This window comes from Mustelus asterias, chromosome 8 (genome assembly GCF_964213995.1).
Source record: "Mustelus asterias chromosome 8, sMusAst1.hap1.1, whole genome shotgun sequence".
Classification (NCBI taxonomy): Eukaryota; Metazoa; Chordata; class Chondrichthyes; order Carcharhiniformes; family Triakidae; genus Mustelus; species Mustelus asterias.
Genome location: NC_135808.1, coordinates 28,085,246 through 28,096,700, shown reverse-complemented (window position 1 = coordinate 28,096,700; position 11,455 = coordinate 28,085,246). Strand labels below are relative to the sequence as shown.

Below are 11,455 nucleotides of genomic sequence, written 5' to 3'. Positions count from 1 at the left end.
TCGCCTTGACTTTAGTTAACATCCTCTGCTGTGAAAAAAATTAAGCATTGTGTTCCCAGTGCAAGTACAGTTGCTGCTCCGCGGTTATCTGATCGTAATTTCGGAACCCACGTCGAAATACTATTTTCCCGCTGCAGGTGAATTTGCGTCTGGAATTAGACGGTTGAGTGTTGCTTGTTGGTTCATTTTGAATGTTGACTGTTTGATTTCTGGATACTGAAACAAGGTGATAAACAGACGCTCCGTCAAGAAACTATCAATGAATTATGTCTTAAATAGGAGAGAATGTTTACGCGTAAAAAGTGATTTTCTCAACGCGTCGTTCTGAGAGTGGCAAATCAAAACACAAGTTGCTGTAACTCGGATTCGAACCGAGGTTGCTGCGGCCACAACGCAGAGTACTAACCACTATACGATCACGGCCTCGCATGCAAAGAACCGTTGGTACAAGCAATTAGACATTGCTGTATTCATTGTCTTTTGAACTGGAACCTCCGCATATCTCCTCAGATCAGAATGCCATTCCGGATGCCAACCCTTTCAAATGTCCCTTCGTCCTGTGCAGTATTAGAATATTCTTCTTTATATAAGTCGAGGAAAATTGCAAGTGAGCCGCAATACCAAACACTTCTGCTCCCTTCAATTTTGCTGCGTGGATGGCACTCGTGATGTTTCTGTGGTCAAGAGAACAAGGAGCACACCGGACAGGACGAGCCGTCCTTCCAAGTTTCGACAAATTGATGCATGACTGTTATACTCCTGTACTGGTGCACTCATTGTGGGAAGGCGGACATTGCATCAACTTCTCTATCAATTTGCTGTACCTGCATGAGAGCATTTAGTGAATTACGTACATCTACTGGAGAATCGACTGTGGTTGATTAATTGACATTGTTAGGTATTGAGTACATTTGTTGATTCTGTGAAAATGTATGAGTTCACCTGTTAAGAAAATTGATTCCATCTGCCATACTCCTGGCCACTGAGCCAATGTTTTTTTTGAAATGCAGTATTCAGAAAGGGTGGATGTCAGTATATTTTGCACGAAATTACATTGCTGCACTATTGATTTGGAAAGTGACTTGTCAACATGAGTGCTCGGATGTTTTTGCGCCGTTTTTTCTCGGCAACAAAGGACCGATACAACAGAGTGCGAAAGAAAGCATGAATGGGGCAAAACGTGAACGCTCGGCGTCTCTGGGTGGGCTCGAACCACCATCCTTTCGGTTAACAGCCGAACGCGGTAACAGATTGCGCCACAGAGACAACACACCGCTGCGCCTTCAGTAAATGACTGAAATAAGATTATTATCGCGTTTCTGAACATTTAAATTGCCCTGAACACATTGCGACCGTTAAATCCTCACGGGCAGCAAGTGCTGCCCTTTCACACCCAAAATGCTACTTCATTTCAACAATTCCTTCCCATTTGATTCTTGACATACCGCAAACGACGGCCAACTGATTTGATTCTTTCTCAGCGAGGCACCGCGCCCTTCATTCTCTCTCATCTCATTTCGCGAATTCTTTCTCAACATTCACCAACTGGTCATTGGGTTCCCTCTGCCGCTCATTTCCCACTTTCTCCACCCGACTCACAATCTTTTCCAAAGTTTTGCCAAATCTTGCTCAGTGCTCCCACGTCCAGCCTGAGGAAACACCGCTCTCAGGAGAGACAAGAGACAAGGGAATAATTCTCAAGGTGAAGGAGGGTTTTGCTGCAGGCTCCCAAACAATTCCGGCTGAATTGTTAGAGATGCTGATCGAGCAAATACGGAGCGCATGTCTTTTTCTCAGAAAAGGCAGTCAGACGGAAGATGACGGTTTTGACAATTCTTCAATACATCGATCCGCAGATAGAGTGTGAGGTGAGAAGATTTTCGTAGGCACACCGCGTGCTCGCATAATCACCAATGATCTATTTCCTGAAGTGAAGACAGTGTCCGGGGTTGAATTTCAGCCAGCCGAACAGGCAAGTGAGATGTCTTCTGAAAAACGGCACAACTCATCTATCGTCTGCCAGTGCTCGCCTTGACTTTAGTGCACATCCTCTGCTGTGAAAAAAATTAAGCATTGTCTTCACAGTGCAAGTACAGTTGCTGCTCCGCGGTTATATGATCGTAATTTCGGAACCCACGTCGAAATACTATTTTCCCGCTGCAGGTGAATTTGCGTCTGGAATTAGACGGTTGAGTGTTGCTTGTTGGTTCATTTTGAATGTTGACTGTTTGATTTCTGGATACTGAAACAAGGTGATAAACAGACGCTCCGTCAAGAAACTATCAATGAATTATGTCTTAAATAGGAGAGAATGTCTACGCGTAAAAAGTGATTTTCTCAACGCGTCGCTCTGAGAATGGCAAATCAAAATACAAGTTGCCGTAACTCGGATTCGAACCGAGGTTGCTGCGGCCACAACGCAGAGTACTAACCACGAGACGATCACGGCCTCCCATGCAAAGAACCGTTGGGGCAAGCAATTAGACATTGCTGTATTCTTTGTCTTTTGAACTGGAACCTCCGCATATCTCCTCAGATCAGAATGCCATTCCGGATGCCAACCCTTTCAAATGTCCCTTCGTCCTGTGCAGTATTAGAATATTCTTCTTTATATAAGTCGAGGAAAATTGCAAGTGAGCCGCAATACCAAACACTTCTGCTCCCTTCAATTTTGCTGCGTGGATGGCACTCGTGATGTTTCTGTGGTCAAGAGAACAAGGAGCACACCGGACAGGACGAGCCGTCCTTCCAAGTTTCGACAAATTGATGCATGACTGTTATACTCCTGTACTGGTGCACTCTTTGTGGAAAGGCGGACATTGCATCAACTTCTCTATCAATTTGCTGTACCTGCATGAGAGCATTTAGTGAATTACGTACATCTACTGGAGAATCGACTGTGGTTGATTAATTGCCATTGTTAGGTATTGAGTACATTTGTTGATTCTGTGAAAATGTATGAGTTCACCTGTTAAGAAAATTGATTCCATCTGCCATACTCCTGGCCACTGAGCCAATGTTTTTTTTGAAATGCAGTATTCAGAAAGAGTGGATGTCAGGATATTTTGCACGAAATTACATTGCTGCACTATTGATTTGGAAAGTGACTTGTCAACATGAGTGCTCGGATGCTTTTGCGCCGTTTTTTCTCGGCAACAAAGGACCGCAGACAACAGAGTGCGAAAGAAAGCATGAATGGGGCAAAACGTGAACGCTCGGCGTCTCTGGGTGGGCTCGAACCACCATCCTTTCGCTTAACAGCCGAACGCGCTAACCGATTGCGCCACAGAGACAACACATCCGCTGCGCCTTTAGTAAATGACTGAAATAAGATTATTATCGCGTTTCTGAACATTTAAATTGCCCTGAACACATTGCGACCGTTCAATTCTCACGGGCAGCAAGTGCTGCCCTTTCACACCCAAAATGCTACTTCATTTCAACAATTCCTTCCCATTTGATTCTTGACATACCGCAAACGACGGCCAACTGATTTGATTCTTTCTCAGCGAGGCATCGCGCCCTTCATTCTCTCTCATCTCATTTCGCGAATTCTTTCTCAACATTCACCAACTGGTCATTGGGTTCCCTCTGCCGCTCATTTCCCACTTTCTCCACCGACTCACAATCTTTTCCAAAGTTTTGCCAAATCTTGCTCAGTGCTCCCACGTCCAGCCTGAGGAAACACCGCTCTCAGGAGAGACAAGGGAATAATTGTCAAGGTGAAGGAGGGTTTTGCTGCAGGCTCCCAAACAATTCCGGCTGAATTGTTGGAGATGCTGATCGAGCAAATACGGAGCGAATGTCTTTTTCTCAGAAAAGGCAGTCAGACGGAAGATGACGGTTTTGACAATTCTTCAATACATCGATCCGCAGATAGAGTGTGAGGTGAGAAGATTTTCGTATGCACACCGCGTGCTCGCATAATCACCAATGATCTATTTCCTGAAGTGAAGACAGTGTCCGGGGTTGAATTTCAGCCAGCCGAACAGGCAAGTGAGATGTGTTCTGAAAAACGGCACAACTCATCAATCGTCTGCCAGTGCTCGCCTTGACTTTAGTTAACATCCTCTGCTGTGAAAAAAATTAAGCATTGTGTTCCCAGTGCAAGTACAGTTGCTGCTCCGCGGTTAGATGATCGTAATTTCGGAACCCACGTCGAAATACTATTTTCCCGCTGCAGGTGAATTTGCGTCTGGAATTAGACGGTTGAGTGTTGCTTGTTGGTTCATTTTGAATGTTGACTGTTTGATTTCTGGATACTGAAACAAGGTGATAAACAGACGCTCCGTCAAGAAACTATCAATGAATTATGTCTTAAATAGGAGAGAATGTTTACGCGTAAAAAGTGATTTTCTCAACGCGTCGTTCTGAGAATGGCAAATCAAAACACAAGTTGCCGTAACTCGGATTCGAACCGAGGTTGCTGCGGCCACAACGCAGAGTACTGACCACTATACGATCACGGCCTCGCATGCAAAGAACCGTTGGTGCAAGCAATTAGACATTGCTGTATTCTTTGTCTTTTGAACTGGAACCTCCGCATGTCTCCTCAGATCAGAATGCCATTCCGGATGCCAACCCTTTCAAATGTCCCTTCGTCCTGTGCAGTATTAGAATACTCTTCTTTATATAAGTCGAGGAAAATTGCAAGTGAGCCGCAATACCAAACACTACTGCTCCCTTCAATTTTGCTGCGTGGATGGCACTCGTGATGTTTCTGTGGTCAAGAGAACAAGCAGCACACCGGACAGGACGAGCCGTCCTTCCAAGTTTCGACAAATTGATGCATGACTGTTATACTCCTGGACTGGTGCACTCTTTGTGGAAAGGCGGACATTGCATCAACTACTCTATCAATTTGCTGTACCTGCATGAGAGCATTTAGTGAATTACGTACATCTACTGGAGAATCTACAGTGGTTGATTAATTGACATTGTTCGGTATTGAGTACATTTGTTGATTCTTTGAAAATGTATGAGTTCACCTGTTAAGAAAATTGATTCCATCTGCCATACTCCTGGCCACTGAGCCAATGTTTTTTTTGAAATGCAGTATTCAGAAAGGGTGGATGTCAGTATATTTTGCACGAAATTACATTGCTGCACTATTGATTTGGAAAGTGACTTGTCAACATGAGTGCTCGGATGTTTTTGCGCCGTTTTTTCTCGGCAACAAAGGACCGCATACAACAGAGTGCGAAAGAAAGCATGAATGGGGCAAAACGTGAACGCTCGGCGTCTCTGGGTGGGCTCGAACCACCATCCTTTCGGTTAACAGCCGAACGCGCTAACCGATTGCGCCACAGAGACAACACATCCGCTGCGCCTTCAGTAAATGACTGAAATAAGATTATTATCGCGTTTCTGAACATTTAAATTGCCCTGAACACATTGCGACCGTTCAATCCTCACGGGCAGCAAGTGCTGCCCTTTCACACCCAAAATGCTACTTCATTTCAACAATTCCTTCCCATTTGATTCTTGACATACCGCAAACGACGGCCAACTGATTTGATTCTTTCTCAGCGAGGCACCGCGCCCTTCATTCTCTCTCATCTCATTTCGCGAATTCTTTCTCAACATTCACCAACTGGTCATTGGGTTCCCTCTGCCGCTCATTTCCCACTTTCTCCACCCGACTCACAATCTTTTCCAAAGTTTTGCCAAATCTTGCTCAGTGCTCCCACGTCCAGCCTGAGGAAACACCGCTCTCAGGAGAGACAAGAGACAAGGGAATAATTCTCAAGGTGAAGGAGGGTTTTGCTGCAGGCTCCCAAACAATTCCGGCTGAATTGTTAGAGATGCTGATCGAGCAAATACGGAGCGCATGTCTTTTTCTCAGAAAAGGCAGTCAGACGGAAGATGACGGTTTTGACAATTCTTCAATACATCGATCCGCAGATAGAGTGTGAGGTGAGAAGATTTTCGTATGCACACCGCGTGCTCGCATAATCACCAATGATCTATTTCCTGAAGTGAAGACAGTGTCCGGGGTTGAATTTCAGCCAGCCGAACAGGCAAGTGAGATGTCTTCTGAAAAACGGCCCAACTCATCTATCGTCTGCCAGTGCTCGCCTTGACTTTAGTGCACATCCTCTGCTGTGAAAAAAATTAAGCATTGTCTTCACAGTGCAAGTACAGTTGCTGCTCCGCGGTTATATGATCGTAATTTCGGAACCCACGTCGAAATACTATTTTCCCGCTGCAGGTGAATTTGCGTCTGGAATTAGACGGTTGAGTGTTGCTTGTTGGTTCATTTTGAATGTTGACTGTTTGATTTCTGGATACTGAAACAAGGTGATAAACAGACGCTCCGTCAAGAAACTATCAATGAATTATGTCTTAAATAGGAGAGAATGTCTACGCGTAAAAAGTGATTTTCTCAACGCGTCGCTCTGAGAATGGCAAATCAAAATACAAGTTGCCGTAACTCGGATTCGAACCGAGGTTGCTGCGGCCACAACGCAGAGTACTAACCACGAGACGATCACGGCCTCCCATGCAAAGAACCGTTGGGGCAAGCAATTAGACATTGCTGTATTCTTTGTCTTTTGAACTGGAACCTCCGCATATCTCCTCAGATCAGAATGCCATTCCGGATGCCAACCCTTTCAAATGTCCCTTCGTCCTGTGCAGTATTAGAATATTCTTCTTTATATAAGTCGAGGAAAATTGCAAGTGAGCCGCAATACCAAACACTTCTGCTCCCTTCAATTTTGCTGCGTGGATGGCACTCGTGATGTTTCTGTGGTCAAGAGAACAAGGAGCACACCGGACAGGACGAGCCGTCCTTCCAAGTTTCGACAAATTGATGCATGACTGTTATACTCCTGTACTGGTGCACTCTTTGTGGAAAGGCGGACATTGCATCAACTTCTCTATCAATTTGCTGTACCTGCATGAGAGCATTTAGTGAATTACGTACATCTACTGGAGAATCGACTGTGGTTGATTAATTGCCATTGTTAGGTATTGAGTACATTTGTTGATTCTGTGAAAATGTATGAGTTCACCTGTTAAGAAAATTGATTCCATCTGCCATACTCCTGGCCACTGAGCCAATGTTTTTTTTGAAATGCAGTATTCAGAAAGAGTGGATGTCAGGATATTTTGCACGAAATTACATTGCTGCACTATTGATTTGGAAAGTGACTTGTCAACATGAGTGCTCGGATGCTTTTGCGCCGTTTTTTCTCGGCAACAAAGGACCGCAGACAACAGAGTGCGAAAGAAAGCATGAATGGGGCAAAACGTGAACGCTCGGCGTCTCTGGGTGGGCTCGAACCACCATCCTTTCGCTTAACAGCCGAACGCGCTAACCGATTGCGCCACAGAGACAACACATCCGCTGCGCCTTTAGTAAATGACTGAAATAAGATTATTATCGCGTTTCTGAACATTTAAATTGCCCTGAACACATTGCGACCGTTCAATTCTCACGGGCAGCAAGTGCTGCCCTTTCACACCCAAAATGCTACTTCATTTCAACAATTCCTTCCCATTTGATTCTTGACATACCGCAAACGACGGCCAACTGATTTGATTCTTTCTCAGCGAGGCATCGCGCCCTTCATTCTCTCTCATCTCATTTCGCGAATTCTTTCTCAACATTCACCAACTGGTCATTGGGTTCCCTCTGCCGCTCATTTCCCACTTTCTCCACCGACTCACAATCTTTTCCAAAGTTTTGCCAAATCTTGCTCAGTGCTCCCACGTCCAGCCTGAGGAAACACCGCTCTCAGGAGAGACAAGGGAATAATTGTCAAGGTGAAGGAGGGTTTTGCTGCAGGCTCCCAAACAATTCCGGCTGAATTGTTGGAGATGCTGATCGAGCAAATACGGAGCGAATGTCTTTTTCTCAGAAAAGGCAGTCAGACGGAAGATGACGGTTTTGACAATTCTTCAATACATCGATCCGCAGATAGAGTGTGAGGTGAGAAGATTTTCGTATGCACACCGCGTGCTCGCATAATCACCAATGATCTATTTCCTGAAGTGAAGACAGTGTCCGGGGTTGAATTTCAGCCAGCCGAACAGGCAAGTGAGATGTGTTCTGAAAAACGGCACAACTCATCAATCGTCTGCCAGTGCTCGCCTTGACTTTAGTTAACATCCTCTGCTGTGAAAAAAATTAAGCATTGTGTTCCCAGTGCAAGTACAGTTGCTGCTCCGCGGTTAGATGATCGTAATTTCGGAACCCACGTCGAAATACTATTTTCCCGCTGCAGGTGAATTTGCGTCTGGAATTAGACGGTTGAGTGTTGCTTGTTGGTTCATTTTGAATGTTGACTGTTTGATTTCTGGATACTGAAACAAGGTGATAAACAGACGCTCCGTCAAGAAACTATCAATGAATTATGTCTTAAATAGGAGAGAATGTTTACGCGTAAAAAGTGATTTTCTCAACGCGTCGTTCTGAGAATGGCAAATCAAAACACAAGTTGCCGTAACTCGGATTCGAACCGAGGTTGCTGCGGCCACAACGCAGAGTACTGACCACTATACGATCACGGCCTCGCATGCAAAGAACCGTTGGTGCAAGCAATTAGACATTGCTGTATTCTTTGTCTTTTGAACTGGAACCTCCGCATGTCTCCTCAGATCAGAATGCCATTCCGGATGCCAACCCTTTCAAATGTCCCTTCGTCCTGTGCAGTATTAGAATACTCTTCTTTATATAAGTCGAGGAAAATTGCAAGTGAGCCGCAATACCAAACACTACTGCTCCCTTCAATTTTGCTGCGTGGATGGCACTCGTGATGTTTCTGTGGTCAAGAGAACAAGCAGCACACCGGACAGGACGAGCCGTCCTTCCAAGTTTCGACAAATTGATGCATGACTGTTATACTCCTGGACTGGTGCACTCTTTGTGGAAAGGCGGACATTGCATCAACTACTCTATCAATTTGCTGTACCTGCATGAGAGCATTTAGTGAATTACGTACATCTACTGGAGAATCTACAGTGGTTGATTAATTGACATTGTTCGGTATTGAGTACATTTGTTGATTCTTTGAAAATGTATGAGTTCACCTGTTAAGAAAATTGATTCCATCTGCCATACTCCTGGCCACTGAGCCAATGTTTTTTTTGAAATGCAGTATTCAGAAAGGGTGGATGTCAGTATATTTTGCACGAAATTACATTGCTGCACTATTGATTTGGAAAGTGACTTGTCAACATGAGTGCTCGGATGTTTTTGCGCCGTTTTTTCTCGGCAACAAAGGACCGCATACAACAGAGTGCGAAAGAAAGCATGAATGGGGCAAAACGTGAACGCTCGGCGTCTCTGGGTGGGCTCGAACCACCATCCTTTCGGTTAACAGCCGAACGCGCTAACCGATTGCGCCACAGAGACAACACATCCGCTGCGCCTTCAGTAAATGACTGAAATAAGATTATTATCGCGTTTCTGAACATTTAAATTGCCCTGAACACATTGCGACCGTTCAATCCTCACGGGCAGCAAGTGCTGCCCTTTCACACCCAAAATGCTACTTCATTTCAACAATTCCTTCCCATTTGCTTCTTGACATACCGCAAACGACGGCCAACTGATTTGATTCTTTCTCAGCGAGGCACCGCGCCCTTCATTCTCTCTCATCTCATTTCGCGAATTCTTTCTCAACATTCACCAACTGGTCATTGGGTTCCCTCTGCCGCTCATTTCCCACTTTCTCCACCCGACTCACAATCTTTTCCAAAGTTTTGCCAAATCTTGCTCAGTGCTCCCACGTCCAGCCTGAGGAAACACCGCTCTCAGGAGAGACAAGAGACAAGGGAATAATTCTCAAGGTGAAGGAGGGTTTTGCTGCAGGCTCCCAAACAATTCCGGCTGAATTGTTAGAGATGCTGATCGAGCAAATACGGAGCGCATGTCTTTTTCTCAGAAAAGGCAGTCAGACGGAAGATGACGGTTTTGACAATTCTTCAATACATCGATCCGCAGATAGAGTGTGAGGTGAGAAGATTTTCGTATGCACACCGCGTGCTCGCATAATCACCAATGATCTATTTCCTGAAGTGAAGACAGTGTCCGGGGTTGAATTTCAGCCAGCCGAACAGGCAAGTGAGATGTCTTCTGAAAAACGGCACAACTCATCTATCGTCTGCCAGTGCTCGCCTTGACTTTAGTGCACATCCTCTGCTGTGAAAAAAATTAAGCATTGTCTTCACAGTGCAAGTACAGTTGCTGCTCCGCGGTTATATGATCGTAATTTCGGAACCCACGTCGAAATACTATTTTCCCGCTGCAGGTGAATTTGCGTCTGGAATTAGACGGTTGAGTGTTGCTTGTTGGTTCATTTTGAATGTTGACTGTTTGATTTCTGGATACTGAAACAAGGTGATAAACAGACGCTCCGTCAAGAAACTATCAATGAATTATGTCTTAAATAGGAGAGAATGTCTACGCGTAAAAAGTGATTTTCTCAACGCGTCGCTCTGAGAATGGCAAATCAAAATACAAGTTGCCGTAACTCGGATTCGAACCGAGGTTGCTGCGGCCACAACGCAGAGTACTAACCACGAGACGATCACGGCCTCCCATGCAAAGAACCGTTGGGGCAAGCAATTAGACATTGCTGTATTCTTTGTCTTTTGAACTGGAACCTCCGCATATCTCCTCAGATCAGAATGCCATTCCGGATGCCAACCCTTTCAAATGTCCCTTCGTCCTGTGCAGTATTAGAATATTCTTCTTTATATAAGTCGAGGAAAATTGCAAGTGAGCCGCAATACCAAACACTTCTGCTCCCTTCAATTTTGCTGCGTGGATGGCACTCGTGATGTTTCTGTGGTCAAGAGAACAAGGAGCACACCGGACAGGACGAGCCGTCCTTCCAAGTTTCGACAAATTGATGCATGACTGTTATACTCCTGTACTGGTGCACTCTTTGTGGAAAGGCGGACATTGCATCAACTTCTCTATCAATTTGCTGTACCTGCATGAGAGCATTTAGTGAATTACGTACATCTACTGGAGAATCGACTGTGGTTGATTAATTGCCATTGTTAGGTATTGAGTACATTTGTTGATTCTGTGAAAATGTATGAGTTCACCTGTTAAGAAAATTGATTCCATCTGCCATACTCCTGGCCACTGAGCCAATGTTTTTTTTGAAATGCAGTATTCAGAAAGAGTGGATGTCAGGATATTTTGCACGAAATTACATTGCTGCACTATTGATTTGGAAAGTGACTTGTCAACATGAGTGCTCGGATGCTTTTGCGCCGTTTTTTCTCGGCAACAAAGGACCGCAGACAACAGAGTGCGAAAGAAAGCATGAATGGGGCAAAACGTGAACGCTCGGCGTCTCTGGGTGGGCTCGAACCACCATCCTTTCGCTTAACAGCCGAACGCGCTAACCGATTGCGCCACAGAGACAACACATCCGCTGCGCCTTTAGTAAATGACTGAAATAAGATTATTATCGCGTTTCTGAACATTTAA

General features: G+C 44.9%; 8 non-coding genes across 8 annotated transcripts; all 8 read right to left on the bottom strand.

The window, feature by feature from the left end:
* Positions 1 to 1,192: 1,192 nt before the first annotated feature.
* On the bottom strand, positions 1,193 to 1,266 carry trnan-guu (transfer RNA asparagine (anticodon GUU)). The gene has a single exon. It is a non-coding gene; the product is annotated as a tRNA-Asn (tRNA).
* Positions 1,267 to 3,219: 1,953 nt separating this feature from the next.
* Positions 3,220 to 3,293, bottom strand: trnan-guu (transfer RNA asparagine (anticodon GUU)). The gene has a single exon. It is a non-coding gene; the product is annotated as a tRNA-Asn (tRNA).
* Positions 3,294 to 4,397: 1,104 nt separating this feature from the next.
* On the bottom strand, positions 4,398 to 4,469 carry trnah-gug (transfer RNA histidin (anticodon GUG)). Its single transcript has one exon. It is a non-coding gene; the product is annotated as a tRNA-His (tRNA).
* A 770-nt stretch (positions 4,470 to 5,239) lies between these two features.
* On the bottom strand, positions 5,240 to 5,313 carry trnan-guu (transfer RNA asparagine (anticodon GUU)). The gene has a single exon. It is a non-coding gene; the product is annotated as a tRNA-Asn (tRNA).
* Positions 5,314 to 7,267: 1,954 nt separating this feature from the next.
* Positions 7,268 to 7,341, bottom strand: trnan-guu (transfer RNA asparagine (anticodon GUU)). Its single transcript has one exon. It is a non-coding gene; the product is annotated as a tRNA-Asn (tRNA).
* Positions 7,342 to 8,445: 1,104 nt separating this feature from the next.
* trnah-gug (transfer RNA histidin (anticodon GUG)) lies at positions 8,446 to 8,517 on the bottom strand. The gene has a single exon. It is a non-coding gene; the product is annotated as a tRNA-His (tRNA).
* A 770-nt stretch (positions 8,518 to 9,287) lies between these two features.
* Positions 9,288 to 9,361, bottom strand: trnan-guu (transfer RNA asparagine (anticodon GUU)). The gene has a single exon. It is a non-coding gene; the product is annotated as a tRNA-Asn (tRNA).
* A 1,954-nt stretch (positions 9,362 to 11,315) lies between these two features.
* On the bottom strand, positions 11,316 to 11,389 carry trnan-guu (transfer RNA asparagine (anticodon GUU)). The gene has a single exon. It is a non-coding gene; the product is annotated as a tRNA-Asn (tRNA).
* Between the last annotated feature and the right edge of the window lie 66 nt (positions 11,390 to 11,455).